General features: G+C 42.2%; 1 protein-coding gene across 4 annotated transcripts in view; it reads left to right on the top strand.

Moving 5' to 3' along the window:
* The first annotated feature begins 5,778 nt into the window (after window positions 1-5,778).
* LOC135105477 (proton channel OtopLc-like) overlaps window positions 5,779-12,500 on the top strand; it is a 12,495-nt gene continuing 5,773 nt past the window's right edge. The window contains exons 1-3 of one of the 4 annotated variants that reach the window (XM_064013598.1): window positions 5,779-5,959; window positions 8,331-8,492; window positions 8,932-9,078. The gene's annotated coding sequence lies outside the window, so the exon portion shown is untranslated. The other 3 variants (XM_064013597.1, XM_064013599.1, XM_064013600.1) reach the window with 3 other exon arrangements.

Here is a 12,500-nt window from a genome sequence, read left to right as displayed (position 1 = left end):
GGATGAGGAGGGAGAGGAGTAGGAAGGGAGGGGGATGATCATGGCTGGCACACCACAAGTAGGCAGGATGGCGCTGTTCTGGGGATCACCTGGCTCACTGGGTGGGGATGGGAAGGTAATATTAAACTTTTCTCTCTTCCTAATGTAAGAAATAAGCTTTTCCCTTATCCTAGTATTAAATTTAAGCTTCCTTTCTTCTGGTGACCTAAAATACTTAAAACAGCTTAATAAACGCTAGGATTATTTTAAAATAATTTAAGCTTTTTTCCGGGTTTTATTACTATATTTAAGCTTTCTCCCTCCTTCCACAAACCTAAAATACTCAAAACAACATTAAAACAACCTAAAAACACCTAAAACACTTAAAACTGCCTTGAAGGACTAACGGATTCTCATCTCGTATCGATGCCTCGGTCCAAATATTCAGTGAAGGATGGTCTGAGCAGAGAAGCGTTCAGTATTAGAGGAATTTTCTGCATTTCCTTCACCTCCAGGCCTCCCTCCTTCACTGCCCCTCCTTCAGGCATATCCAAGGCTCCTTCACCCCCCTCCGTGTGGTATCCTAAGCTCTCCATCCTGTAATATTGGGAGAAATGTTAGGTTTTGTAGGATATCCCGTCTTGTCTCGCGATCCGGTTCGAAGGACATTCTTTTAGTCTCAAGTCAGGATTCCTAGTGAACGGACGTGTTTAGTGAGCAGTGAGCTGACGCTAATATAGCTGGCTAGTGTAGACATGGCGCCTTGTGTTGCTGAGTCGTCTGGTTGTGTTAGTTCTCCTGTTCTCGAGGCCTTCGTTGCGAAGGTGTCAGAGGTGGAGGCTGAGTTCCTTCGAAGGATCTCGGAGGTGCTGAGTTTCGTGAGTGTATCTCAGACCTGCAGGCTGAGTTCTGTGAGAGGATCTCAGTACCTGTGGGAGGGTCGTGCCCCACCGTCACCCTACCTAGTAAGGCGACGGAGGAGCAGTGGTCGATTGTGTGCAGGGGCGCCAAGAGGCTGAAGGTCCTCAGGGCGCCTTGCGTGGAGACGAAGAATCCCTTCAGTGTGCTGGAGGAAGTGAAGGAGAAGGAGGTGGACATGGCGGGAGGAGAAGAGAAGGAAGAGGCAGACGCAGTTACCCTGCCCCAAAGTAGAGTGCTTGTGTTTGGTGATAGTCAGGTTAGGCACTTACACAGTGCGTTCTGTGCCAGAGATAGGAAGCGTAGGTCGAGGGTGTGTTTGCCGGGGACCGGGATAGGGAAGGTAGCTGACAGGCTAGACACGTGCTTGGAGAAAGATGGGAACAAGCTCATTGGTTTTCTCAGTGTGGGAGGCAAAATAAATAACGGAGTCAAGCTTGAAAAATTTAGGTTTAGGAAGGAGATACGAGGAAATTGGTTCTCAAATAGAGTGGTAGATGAGTGGAACGGACTCAGTTATCACGTTGTTAGTGCTAGAACATTAGGGAGCTTTTAGAGAAGATTAGACGGGTTTAAGGATGCGGATAATTGATGGAAATATGTAGGTATATTTCATACAGTGACTGCCACGTGTAAGCCTGGTCGCTTCTTGCAGCTTCCCTTATTTTTTATGTTCTTAAGTTCTCTCTCCTTCCTAGGGATTGAAAAAGTGCGGGAAATTTGAATGTTTATAAATGCATTGGTTTCTGTGTGTGTGTGTGTGTGTGTGTGTGTGTGTGTGTGTGTGTGTGTGTGTGTGTGTTTTATTGCTAGTTATCTCTCTCTCTCCCTAGGAAGGAGAGAGCGCAAAACTCATCCAAACACATCCAAAACACAATCAAAACATGCAAAACACACTCAAAACACTCAACATCCCAAAATACCCACAAAACTCACCCAAACACACTCAAAACATCCAAAACTCACCTGAAACACCCCAAAATATCAACAAAACTCATCCAAACACATCCAAAACACGCTTAAAACATCAAAATACCCACATCACCAATGAATATGCCCAAAACACACCCAAACGCACCCAGAACACCCAACACGCACTCAAATACGCGCAAAAGGCCATACACACACACACACACACATCCAGACTCACCCAAAATACTTAAAACGCCCAAAATAAACTCAAAACACACTCACAACAACTCAGTATATTCCAAACACTCCACAATACACTCAAAACACCCCCCCCCCCAACATTCAAGACACGTAAAATCTACCGAAAAACATACTTAAACACCCAAAATTCACTCAAAGCGCACTGATAACTGCTAATATACATCCAAAACATATCTAAACAACCCTAAGACACACCAGAAAACATTCACAACACTCCTAAATACACCTAAAACACCCAAAACACACCACTATTATAGAGAATGGGAGCGCAGCAAGGGAAACTAAGCTAAAGATTGTCTTCTTGACGTTTACGTGTTTTGCCTCCTCCTCTTCCATTTCTCTTATTTTTCTCCTTCTACTACTACTATCTACACGCCTGAGTTTATAAACAGCTGGAAATACTTGGAAAACACTGGTAATTACGATAAATATTGACCAAGAGACGCTGGAGCCGGGCAATTCCGCGGCTCCAATGTCACCCAAAACACATTAAAACACTCCACAATACACTCGAAACACCCCACAACACTCAAAACACGTAAAATACACTTGAAAACCTAATCCACACTTAAACACTTAAATTTTGCCCAAAACACTGATAACACCCGCAACACTCCTAAATACACCCAAAACACACCTAAACACCATCAACCAGACAACATCAAGGAGTAAGCTGGTGTGCTTACAGAGACCAGACACCATCAGGAAGTGAGTGTATGTGCTTGCAGGGATCAGGCACCCTCAAGGAGTGAGCTCGTGTGCTTGCAGGAGGCAGACACAATCATGAAGTGAGCTTGTGTGCCTGCAGGGATTAGACACCATCAGGGAGTGCATTTGTATGCTTGCATAGGCTAGACACCACTAGAGGGTGAACTTCTGTGCTTACAGGGATCACACACCATCAGGGAGCGAGCTTGTGTCTGTACTTGCAGGGATCACACACCGTAAGGGAGACTGTGTGCTTGCAGAGACCAGACTTCATCAGGGAGTGAGCTTGTGTGCTTGCAGGGATCAGACACCATCAGGGAGTGAGACTGTGTGCTTGCAGAGACCAGACACCATCAGGGAGTGAGATTGTGTGCTTGCAGGGATCAGACACCATCAGGGAGTGAGCTTGTGTGCTTGCAGGGCTCAGACACCATCAGAGAGTGAGCTTGTGTGCTTGCAGGGGTCAAGACACCATCAGGGAGTGAGCTTGTGTGCTTGCAGGGGTCAAGACACCATCAGAGAGTGACCTTATGTGCTTGCAGAGACCAGACTTCAGTCAGTCGGTCAGTCAGTCAGTCAGCCAATCAGTCAGCCAATCAGTCAGTCTTTTTTTTTTTTTATTTCGTTAATTCAGGGGGTGTGAGACGTGACTCCTGATCTGAAAGGGGTTCATACATTGTAAAAGCTTAACACACACACACACACACACACACACACACACACACACACACATCATCGTCATCAGTTTATATATATACTATTATCTGTAAGCTATGAGGGAGTGAAGCTTATGTGTGTGTGTGTACGTATTTTTAGACGCACATGTGTATACTACTCATGTATACAGTGTGTGTGTGTGTGTGTGTGTGTGTGTGTGTGTGTGTGTGTGTGTGTGTGTGTGTGTGTGTGTGTGTGTGTGTGTGTGTGCGTGCGCGCGCGCGTTTGTGTGTTTATGTATATTAAAGGTATCAATATAGATTTAATAGGTGTTTATTCTCTCTCTCTCTCTCTCTCTCTCTCTCTCTCTCTCTCTCTCTCTCTCTCTCTCTCTCTCTCTGTTATTTTCTGTTATGTTCCTCTTCTTTCAAATATCTCCCTCCTCCTCCTCCTCCAGGAAGTAGAAATCTTAAATAAATAAAACGACATTAAATAAATAATAACAACATAAATAAATAAAAATATTTATTTATTTATTTATTTTCTGCGTGCGTATTTGATTGTGTGCGCGTCTCATGTGCACACGGAATACGCACATGGACAAGTAGGACCTAAATTCACCCGTGTTTGCGTGAAATATATGCACACGAGGCTTCATGTGTGTGTGTTTTATTATTACTATTATTATCATTATTATTATTATTATTATTATTATTATTATTATTATTATTATTATTATTATTTTCTCTCTTCCTAACTTGTTATTTTGTAATTATTAAGATTTTTATTGATTAATTATTCTCTCTCTCTCTCTCATTTATTTACTTTATTATTTATTTATTTATTTATTTATTTATTTATTTGTCTTCATTTTTCTCCTCCATCTTGATCTCTCCCTCCACCACCTTTCCTCCACTCCTCCGCAGATGGAGAGAAGACTTTTCTCAGCTTGGAGATGGAGGAGGAGGAGAGCAAACAGGAGGAAACCAACCGGGAGAAGGAAAAACTTCGCTCCAGTCTAATGGAGAGAGAGAGAGAGAGAGAGAGAGAGAGAGAGAGAGAGAGAGAGAGAGAGAGAGAGAGAGAGAGAGAGAGAGAGAGAAAGGAAAATTGGCAGGAACAAAGGTGTCTCTCTCTCTCTCTCTCTCTCTCTCTCTCTCTCTCTCTCTCTCTCTCTCTCTCTCTCTCTCTCTCTCTCTCTCTCTCTCTCTCAGTTAATATAAGTAAATAGTTTTATATTCTACAAAACACACACGCACACACACACCCCAAAACACTGGAAACCCCACAAACACCCCAAAAAAACACCCCAAAACACCCCCTCACAGCTCTTCACCCCTCACCCACAACCCCACTCACCCCTCCTCTCCCCAGCAGACAGTCAAGAGGCACGCAGAGGAGGTGAACAAGCCACAAGAAGAGAAGGTAACAAGAGTGGTCCAACCTAAGCTCTTCAGAAATGGAGTTTTGAGAAGTTACCAGCTAGATGGGTTTTCTTGGTTATTGGTGAGTGTGGGAGAGAGTGAGAGGGTGTGGGAGTGTTTTTGGGTTTTTTTAAATCTCTCTCTCTCTCTCTCTCTCTCTCTCTCTCTCTCTCTCTCTCTCTCTCTCTCTCTCTCTCTCTCACAGATCCCCACAGTGCTGTACCACGGGTCGGAGTAAGAGTGGAGAAGAGGGAGCTGATCAGAAGGGCTGTGGAAGTGGAAGGGTGCCCTGTCCGAGTCTTGCCTGCCGTTATTTAAAAGATAAAACCCCTCTGTAACCTGGCTTTGGTCTGTATGACATCAAATCGCTCCACTCCCTCCCTTATCCACTCTTTAAATTCCCTTATACTCTTTACCCAATCTTAATAACCCTAGGAACACTTCAGCAATATAATATCTTAAGAGTCTTCTGTGGAATCAACTCAGACAGGTTTGAATTACTTGAATCGCGCTGACACACCTTCTCCTCACACTCCGTCTCTTAAACGTCCTTTAAATTCCCCTATACTCTTTACCCAAGCTTATTAACCCCACAGATACTTTCTTACTACAATATCTTAAGTCTAATACGTAATCATATCAGAGGCTGGAATTGTTTGAATTTCGCGCGAAAACATCCGCTCTTCACACCATCTAAATTGTGTTATACTCCTTATCCAAGCCTACTAACCCTAGGAACACTTCAGAACTACAATATCTTAATAGTATAGTGCGGAATCATGCCTTTACACGCTTCAGTTACGCTCTAATAAACTCCTTTCAATAGTGAGAAAATATGAGCTGTCAAGTGAATGGCATCCACCATCACCATGACAACGGGTCGTGAACAGCCAATCCCAGCTCGCCATTTCATCCGGGACCTCAAGATGGCCACACTGATACAATATAGTTTAATTTCCAGCCAAGATGAGAGTTAACCGAGACATATATGGTGGATAAAAAGCTCTTAAAAATATGGGTGTTCCGAGGAAAGTATACCACTAGGGAATGTGGGTTACATTAGTAATGGAGGAATATTTTGAGAGCAGACGAAACTAAAGGTACAGTTACTAGTTAGTGTTTTTGTGTGTTTGTTTGTGTGTGTGTCGTGGAGGAGTGATCTGTGCCTGACCATGTGGCTGTATAATGAACCAGGCGTGAGTATTCAGCATTTGACCAAACACACTCACGCAGAGACTGTCCCTTTAAACCTTCGTCCCTTTAAACCGTACCCAAAATAAACGCTTTCGATTCGCGTAGGCAGACCAGGCTAGCTCTCTCTGACCGGGCCATGTGACGTATTTTTAGTCATATGGTCCTAGTGAGAGTAACCCGCCGGCTAGGGAGTCTAGGAGTGTTAACTGGTTATTTAACAGAGTAGAAGATGAGAGACAGACTGGGATGTGTGATGGATGAGTGACAGGGAGAAGAAGGGTGTAATCTGTTTGACGTAAGGGTGACAGGCTGTGTGCGTCCGTGTGTACATGTATGTGGGTGGGTGTGGGTGACTGGGTGTGTGTGGTGGGTCAGTGTCCGTATGTATGTGTGTATTACCATTGTGAGACCCGCTCTGTGTGTGTGTGTGTGTGTGTGTGTGTGTGTGTGTGTAGGGAGGGAGAGACACGTGAGTAAAGAAGGGAGGATGGGGGGTCAGGAAAGAGGAGGAGGAGGAAGAGGGCTGACTGGGTGAACCTCTTAAAGATAGTATTCAGAAATTACGTGTTTTCTTGGCTTCGCTGAGTCACTGTGTTAGGGAAGAGGAAGAGGAGGAGGAGGAGGAGGAGGATATAGAAGTGATATAAGCATAGGAAGGTTTTAAGTTAGTATTAAGTTAGTATTAGTATTAGTTAGTATTTTAAGTTAGTAGGTTAGGCTATGTAAGTTGAAGTGTATTAGATTGTAAGGCTAAGTAAGGTTAGGTTAGGTTAAGATAGTGTGTTAGGTTAGGTAAGTTAAGGATAGGTTAGACTAGCATAGTTTAGGTTATATTAGATGAATTTACATTAACTTGCATAGGTTAGATTAGATTAGATTAAAGTAAGATTTGGATGACATAGGTTACGTTAGATCATGTTAAGTTATAGCAGATTAATTAGGTTAGTTAAGGTAATTGAGTTAGCAAAGGTTGCATTAGGTTAAACTAGCATAAGTGAAGAAATTAAGTTAGATTAGGTGAGGAATTATTAGGTTAGATGAGAGGAGGTGAGGTTAGGTTAGGTGAGGTTTGGTTAGATTATGTTAGGTGAGGTTAGGTTAGGTTAGGTGAGGTGAGGTTTGGTTAAATTAGGTGAGGTGAGGTTTGGTTAGGTTAGGTGAGGTGAGGTTTGGTTAGATTACGTTAGTTGAGGTTAGGTTAGTTTAGGTGAGGTGAGATTAAGTTAGGTTACAGTGAGGCGTCTTGAAGTCATGAGAGACATTGGCAGGGGCGGAGGTGGTACCTTGCCAACTCCACCTGAGAGAGAGAGAGAGAGAGAGAGAGAGAGAGAGAGAGAGCAGAGGGGGGTCAGACTACTGTTTCATTTAAGGAGTCTTTAAAATTAGCTTCCCTATGTTAATATGTTAGTTTTCATATTTATTGAGAGAGAGAGAGAGAGAGAGAGAGAGAGAGAGAGAGAGAGAGAGGCAATATGGTGTAAATAAAGGGACTAAAAATGTACTTCAAATGGCTTGATTCTCTCTCTCTCTCTCTCTCTCTCTCTCTCTCTCTCTCTCTCTCTCTCTCTCTCTCTCTCTCTCTCTCTCTCTCTCTCTCTCTCTCTCTCTCTCTCTCTCTCAATAAATATGAAAACTAACACCTTAACATAGGGAAGCCAATCTTCATCCTCATTTACTCCCGACCCCAACCATTGCTAATATAGACATCACTTTCATCCAGTTAGAAAATAAATCTTGTAAAATAACATTAGGTCTCGTCTATCATCCTCTAGTCCAGTCACCTGTTACGGACAAAAAAACTTTATGACCTTATTGCGGACATTTGTTGCGTTAATAATTGCATAATTATGGGGGATTTTAATTATCCAGTCACTCTCAAGACATCTTTATTCGTTCTACAGCCACATCCAGTCTTAGAACTGGGAAGAAATTGCAAAATGTATTCTTTTTCAATGCCAACTCTACGTCTTGTAGATGGTTATAAAGGAGACTGCATGCATTGCTTCTGATGCTTCTAATTGTTTTGTTTCACAGTGAAAGGCTTTAAGTGTAGTTGGAAAATGTCATAGGAAAAAATTGTAGTTAATATTGGATGCAAAATATCAAAGTAAGATTAGCTAAAGAATTTTTAACGTTGGGAATAGTAATCCATTTATATATATATATATATATATATATATATATATATATATATATATATATATATATATATATATATATATATATATGGGAGTATATTTTTTGTAACAGTGTGAATGATAAGATTCCATTTTTCAGTGTTGCCACGGTGACGGTGGTGGTGGGCATGATACAGATGCGGGAGGTGGAGTTTGTGCCCGATAGAGACATGCAGCTGGACAAATTGTGTTGGTCATTGGTCAGACTGGAGTTTACATGTGTACCTCCTTCACCATCATTGGTGGACACTTCACCATGAGTGTTAGTGAAATGTGCTCTCTTTCTTACTTTATTTGTATATCAGAAAAATTTAAGGCCAGTTAGTTGTCTAGACTATAAGTTTTAAAATGAAAAAATAAATCTACATATTTTTTTAAAAGCAAACAGTTAAGGCATTGTAAAGTAAAAGTCAAAATATATTTTGGTTATTATTTTTTTTTTTGCAATCAATTACTTTCATGTATAATGAAATAAATACATTTATCAAACTTAATATCATATTTAATAACAGCTAGAGGTACCAATTTGCAGATGTCTATGGAAAATTTGTATGATAATCTTGTGGCCAAAAAAGGATACAATGAATGATGACTTATTATTGTAAGAAATCTTTCAGAGTTGTTGTTGTGTACTTCCACATTCCATGGAGACAGGTTTTTCCTTCACTTTTCAGCATTTAAAAATGTGATAATTTCAACAGGATGCTTGAGCTGTCACGGTGCTGCTGCTGCTGTCTGCCATCATCACCCTGACACAGACCACCCTGCAGACCACCTTCATCCTGGGTGCCACACGTCACTGCTGCTACAACTCAGAGCAACTGGAGCGCAAGCCAGGAAGGGAGATGGTAACTCCTCACTTAATTTGTTGTTTATTTGAGGGCCTAATGACAGACACATAATGGAATGAGTATTTGTGAATGTTTGTTTATATCTAGATACAGCATTCACATATCTTTTAAGTGCCACCTTCCAAAAACAATGTCAGCCAGAAAAATAACTGATGAATCTAATTACATTTCAAGTCAAAAAGTTTTCCTTTAACCACTTTGCTCCAGATGCTTAAAAACATGCGTTGCTCACATACATGGTGTCACGTAGGCTCGTGAGTGGTAACTTATCTAATTTCTAATAATTTCTAATATAATTTCTGTGTGTGTGTGTGTGTGTGTGTGTGTGTGTGTGTGTGTGTGTGTGTGTGTGTGTTTTATGTATGAGTGACACTGGCCAAGGGCAACAAAAATCCAATAAAAAAATATGCCCACTGAAATGGCAGTCCCATAAAAGGGTCAAAGCAGTGGTCAAAAGTTGATGAATAAGTGTCTTGAAACCTCCCTCTTGAAGGAATTCAAGTCATAGGAAGGTGGAAATACAGAAGCAGGCAGGGAGTTCCAGAGTTTACCAGAGAATGGGATGAATGATTGAGAATACTTGTTAACTCTTGCATTAGAGCAAGTGGACAGAATAGGGGTAGAGAGAAAGAAGAAAGACATCTTGTGCAGCGAGGCCGTGGAAAGGAGGGGAGGCATGCAGTTAGCAAGATCAGAAGAGCAGTTTAGCATGAAAATAGCGGTAGAAGACAGCTAGAGATGCTACATTGCGCCGGTGAGAGAGAGAGGCTGAAGACAGTCAGTTATGTTTGTGTAGTGTGTGTGTGTGTGTGTGGTGTGTGTGTGTGTGTGTGTGTGTGTGTGTGCGCTGATGCAGCTGAGAAGGTTGCCCTTATGATAATTATTGACAAATGAAGGTAATAGATGCGCATGTCATTACTACTTTTATAAGTGTGTGTGTATGTGTGTGTGTGTTATGTACACACACACACACACACACAAAGAGAAGTAATAGACACGCATCCTTTACCTTCATTCATCAATAATTGTCATAAGACGACCTTCCAAGCTGCATCATTACACACACACACACACACACTTACACACCACGTAGTGTAGTGGTTAGCACGCTCGGCTCACAACCAAGAAGGCCCAGGTTCGAATCCCGGGCACGTTGAGGCAGATGGACAAGCCTCTTAATGTGTAGCCCCAGTTCACCTAGCTGCAACGAGGTACAGGAGGTAACCCGAGGTGATGTGACTTCGCTGCCCCAGTGTGTGGTGTGTCATTGGCCTCAGTCCTACCCAAAGATCAGTCACCATGAGCTCTGAGCTCTTACACACACACACACACACACACACACACACACACACACACACACACACACACACACACACACACACAGAGAGAGAGAGAGAGAGAGAGAGAGAGAGAGAGAGAGAGAGAGAGAGAGAGAGAGAGAGAGAGAGAGAGAGAGAGAGCAAAATGGCAATGAATGAAACAGGGAGGAGGGGGAACTGTGTGTGAATGAAAACATCATCTACGTGAAACATTTGATTGGTTATAAAGCACATGTGCATCATTTATAGTCATGAATGTGGAGGAACAGCGGAGTGAGTGATCAACCACAGAAAGGAGGAGAGAGTTGGACATGCGGAGAGAATGGAAGGGGAACAATTTGAGAAGATAAGCATGCAAATATATAAATGTAAGGTGGAATAACAGTGTTTGGTGGGAAGATGAAAGAGAGATGTCTGTTTATGAAGCAAAATGGTTGTGCAAGAGAGGAATGATTGGAAAACCATTCCCACCAAAGCCAACAGACCTTACACCATATTTTTACAAACCACAGCATCTCTATTCATCCATTCTGTGTGTCTTCTCTTCTCTCTCTCTCTCCACTCTTAATGCTGTTGTGGGTCTCTGGGCTGGAGTACATCAGAGAAAGATTGACACAGACTTATATATGAGAGGATGTTGTCTGTAACTATGCTATGGGGACATTGCAAGTTTGTGGGCTGTAGTCAATGAATAAGTGTGTCCTCTATAGCATACTTAAAAACCACACTCTCATATGGAAATCAATCTCTCTCTCTCTCTCTCTCTCTCTCTCTCTCTCTCTCTCTCTCTCTCTCTCTCTCTCTCTCTCTCTCTCTCTCTCTCTCTCTCTCTCTCTCTCTCTCTCTCTCTCTCTCTCTCTCTCTCTCTCTCTCTCAATAAATATGAAAACTAACACATTAGCATAGGGAAGGTAATCTTGGTCCTCATTTACAGCCAACCCCAACCATTGCTAATATAGACGTCACTTTCATCCAGGTAGAAAATAAATCTTGTAAAATAACATTAGGTCTCGTCTATCATCCTCTAGTCCAGTCACCTGCTACGGACAAAAAAACTTTATGACCTCATTGCAGACATTTGTTGCGTTAATAATTGCATAATTATGGGGGATTTTAATTATCCAGTCACTCTCAAGACATCTTTATTTGTTCTACAGCCACATCCAGTGTTAGAACTGGGAAGAAATTGCAAAATGCCAACTTTACATCTTGTAGATGGTTATAAAGGAGCATGCATTGCTTCTGATGCTGCTAATTGTTTTGTTTCACAGTGAAAGGCTTTAAATGTAGTTGGAAAATATCATAGGAAAAAATTGTAGTTAATATTGGATGCAAAATATCAAAGTAAGATTAGCTAAAGAATTTTTAATGTTGGGAATAGTAATCCATATATATATATATATATATATATATATATATATATATATATATATATATATATATATATATATATATATATATATATATGAGGCGCGTGGTGACATAAGTGCCAAAGCGCCAAATATAAAAAACTGAGAAAAACGCGGTCAAAGTTTTGCGACTTTCAGAATGCGATAACTCCGTAACGGATTAAGATAGAAAGCTCATTTTGGTCTTAAATGAAAGCTTACGTTGTGAGAGATGCGAGTCATCTGACTCGTCCTCACTCACCAGTGTTGTCCTCGTCCTGTAGCGGCTGGGGGTCATCTACAATGTCCTCACTGTCACTGTCGTACTCTAGGTGGTCCTCATCCTCGTCCTCAGTGCTGTCATCTTCTTCAGTATTATCCAGTTCCTGCTGCTTCCTGATGATGAACTGAAGGTATGGCTGGTTGACATTTGGGATGAACTCAAGCAGCTGTTGCAGGTGTTGCAGTTTGCCAGGCTGAAGTCGACGTATTGTGGGGTACTTCTGGGGTAGTTGCAGGATGAACACTGGCTTCCCCGGGCTCGGCAGGGAGGGGTAGCGGGAAGAATGGCGCGTTCTCATTGGCCCAATTTTGCCCAGGCGGCGCGGTAGAGCGGTTCCCATTGGTCGCCGCCGCTCCCGCCACCACAAACACAACATTGGCGCTTTAAACACAGCCTCATCCCGTGGGGTCGCGACAGAACAGAGGTGCT

Source organism: Scylla paramamosain, chromosome 12, assembly GCF_035594125.1.
Source record: "Scylla paramamosain isolate STU-SP2022 chromosome 12, ASM3559412v1, whole genome shotgun sequence".
In the NCBI taxonomy this organism is placed as follows: domain Eukaryota; kingdom Metazoa; phylum Arthropoda; class Malacostraca; order Decapoda; family Portunidae; genus Scylla; species Scylla paramamosain.
This window is presented reverse-complemented; position numbering and strand designations above follow the sequence as displayed.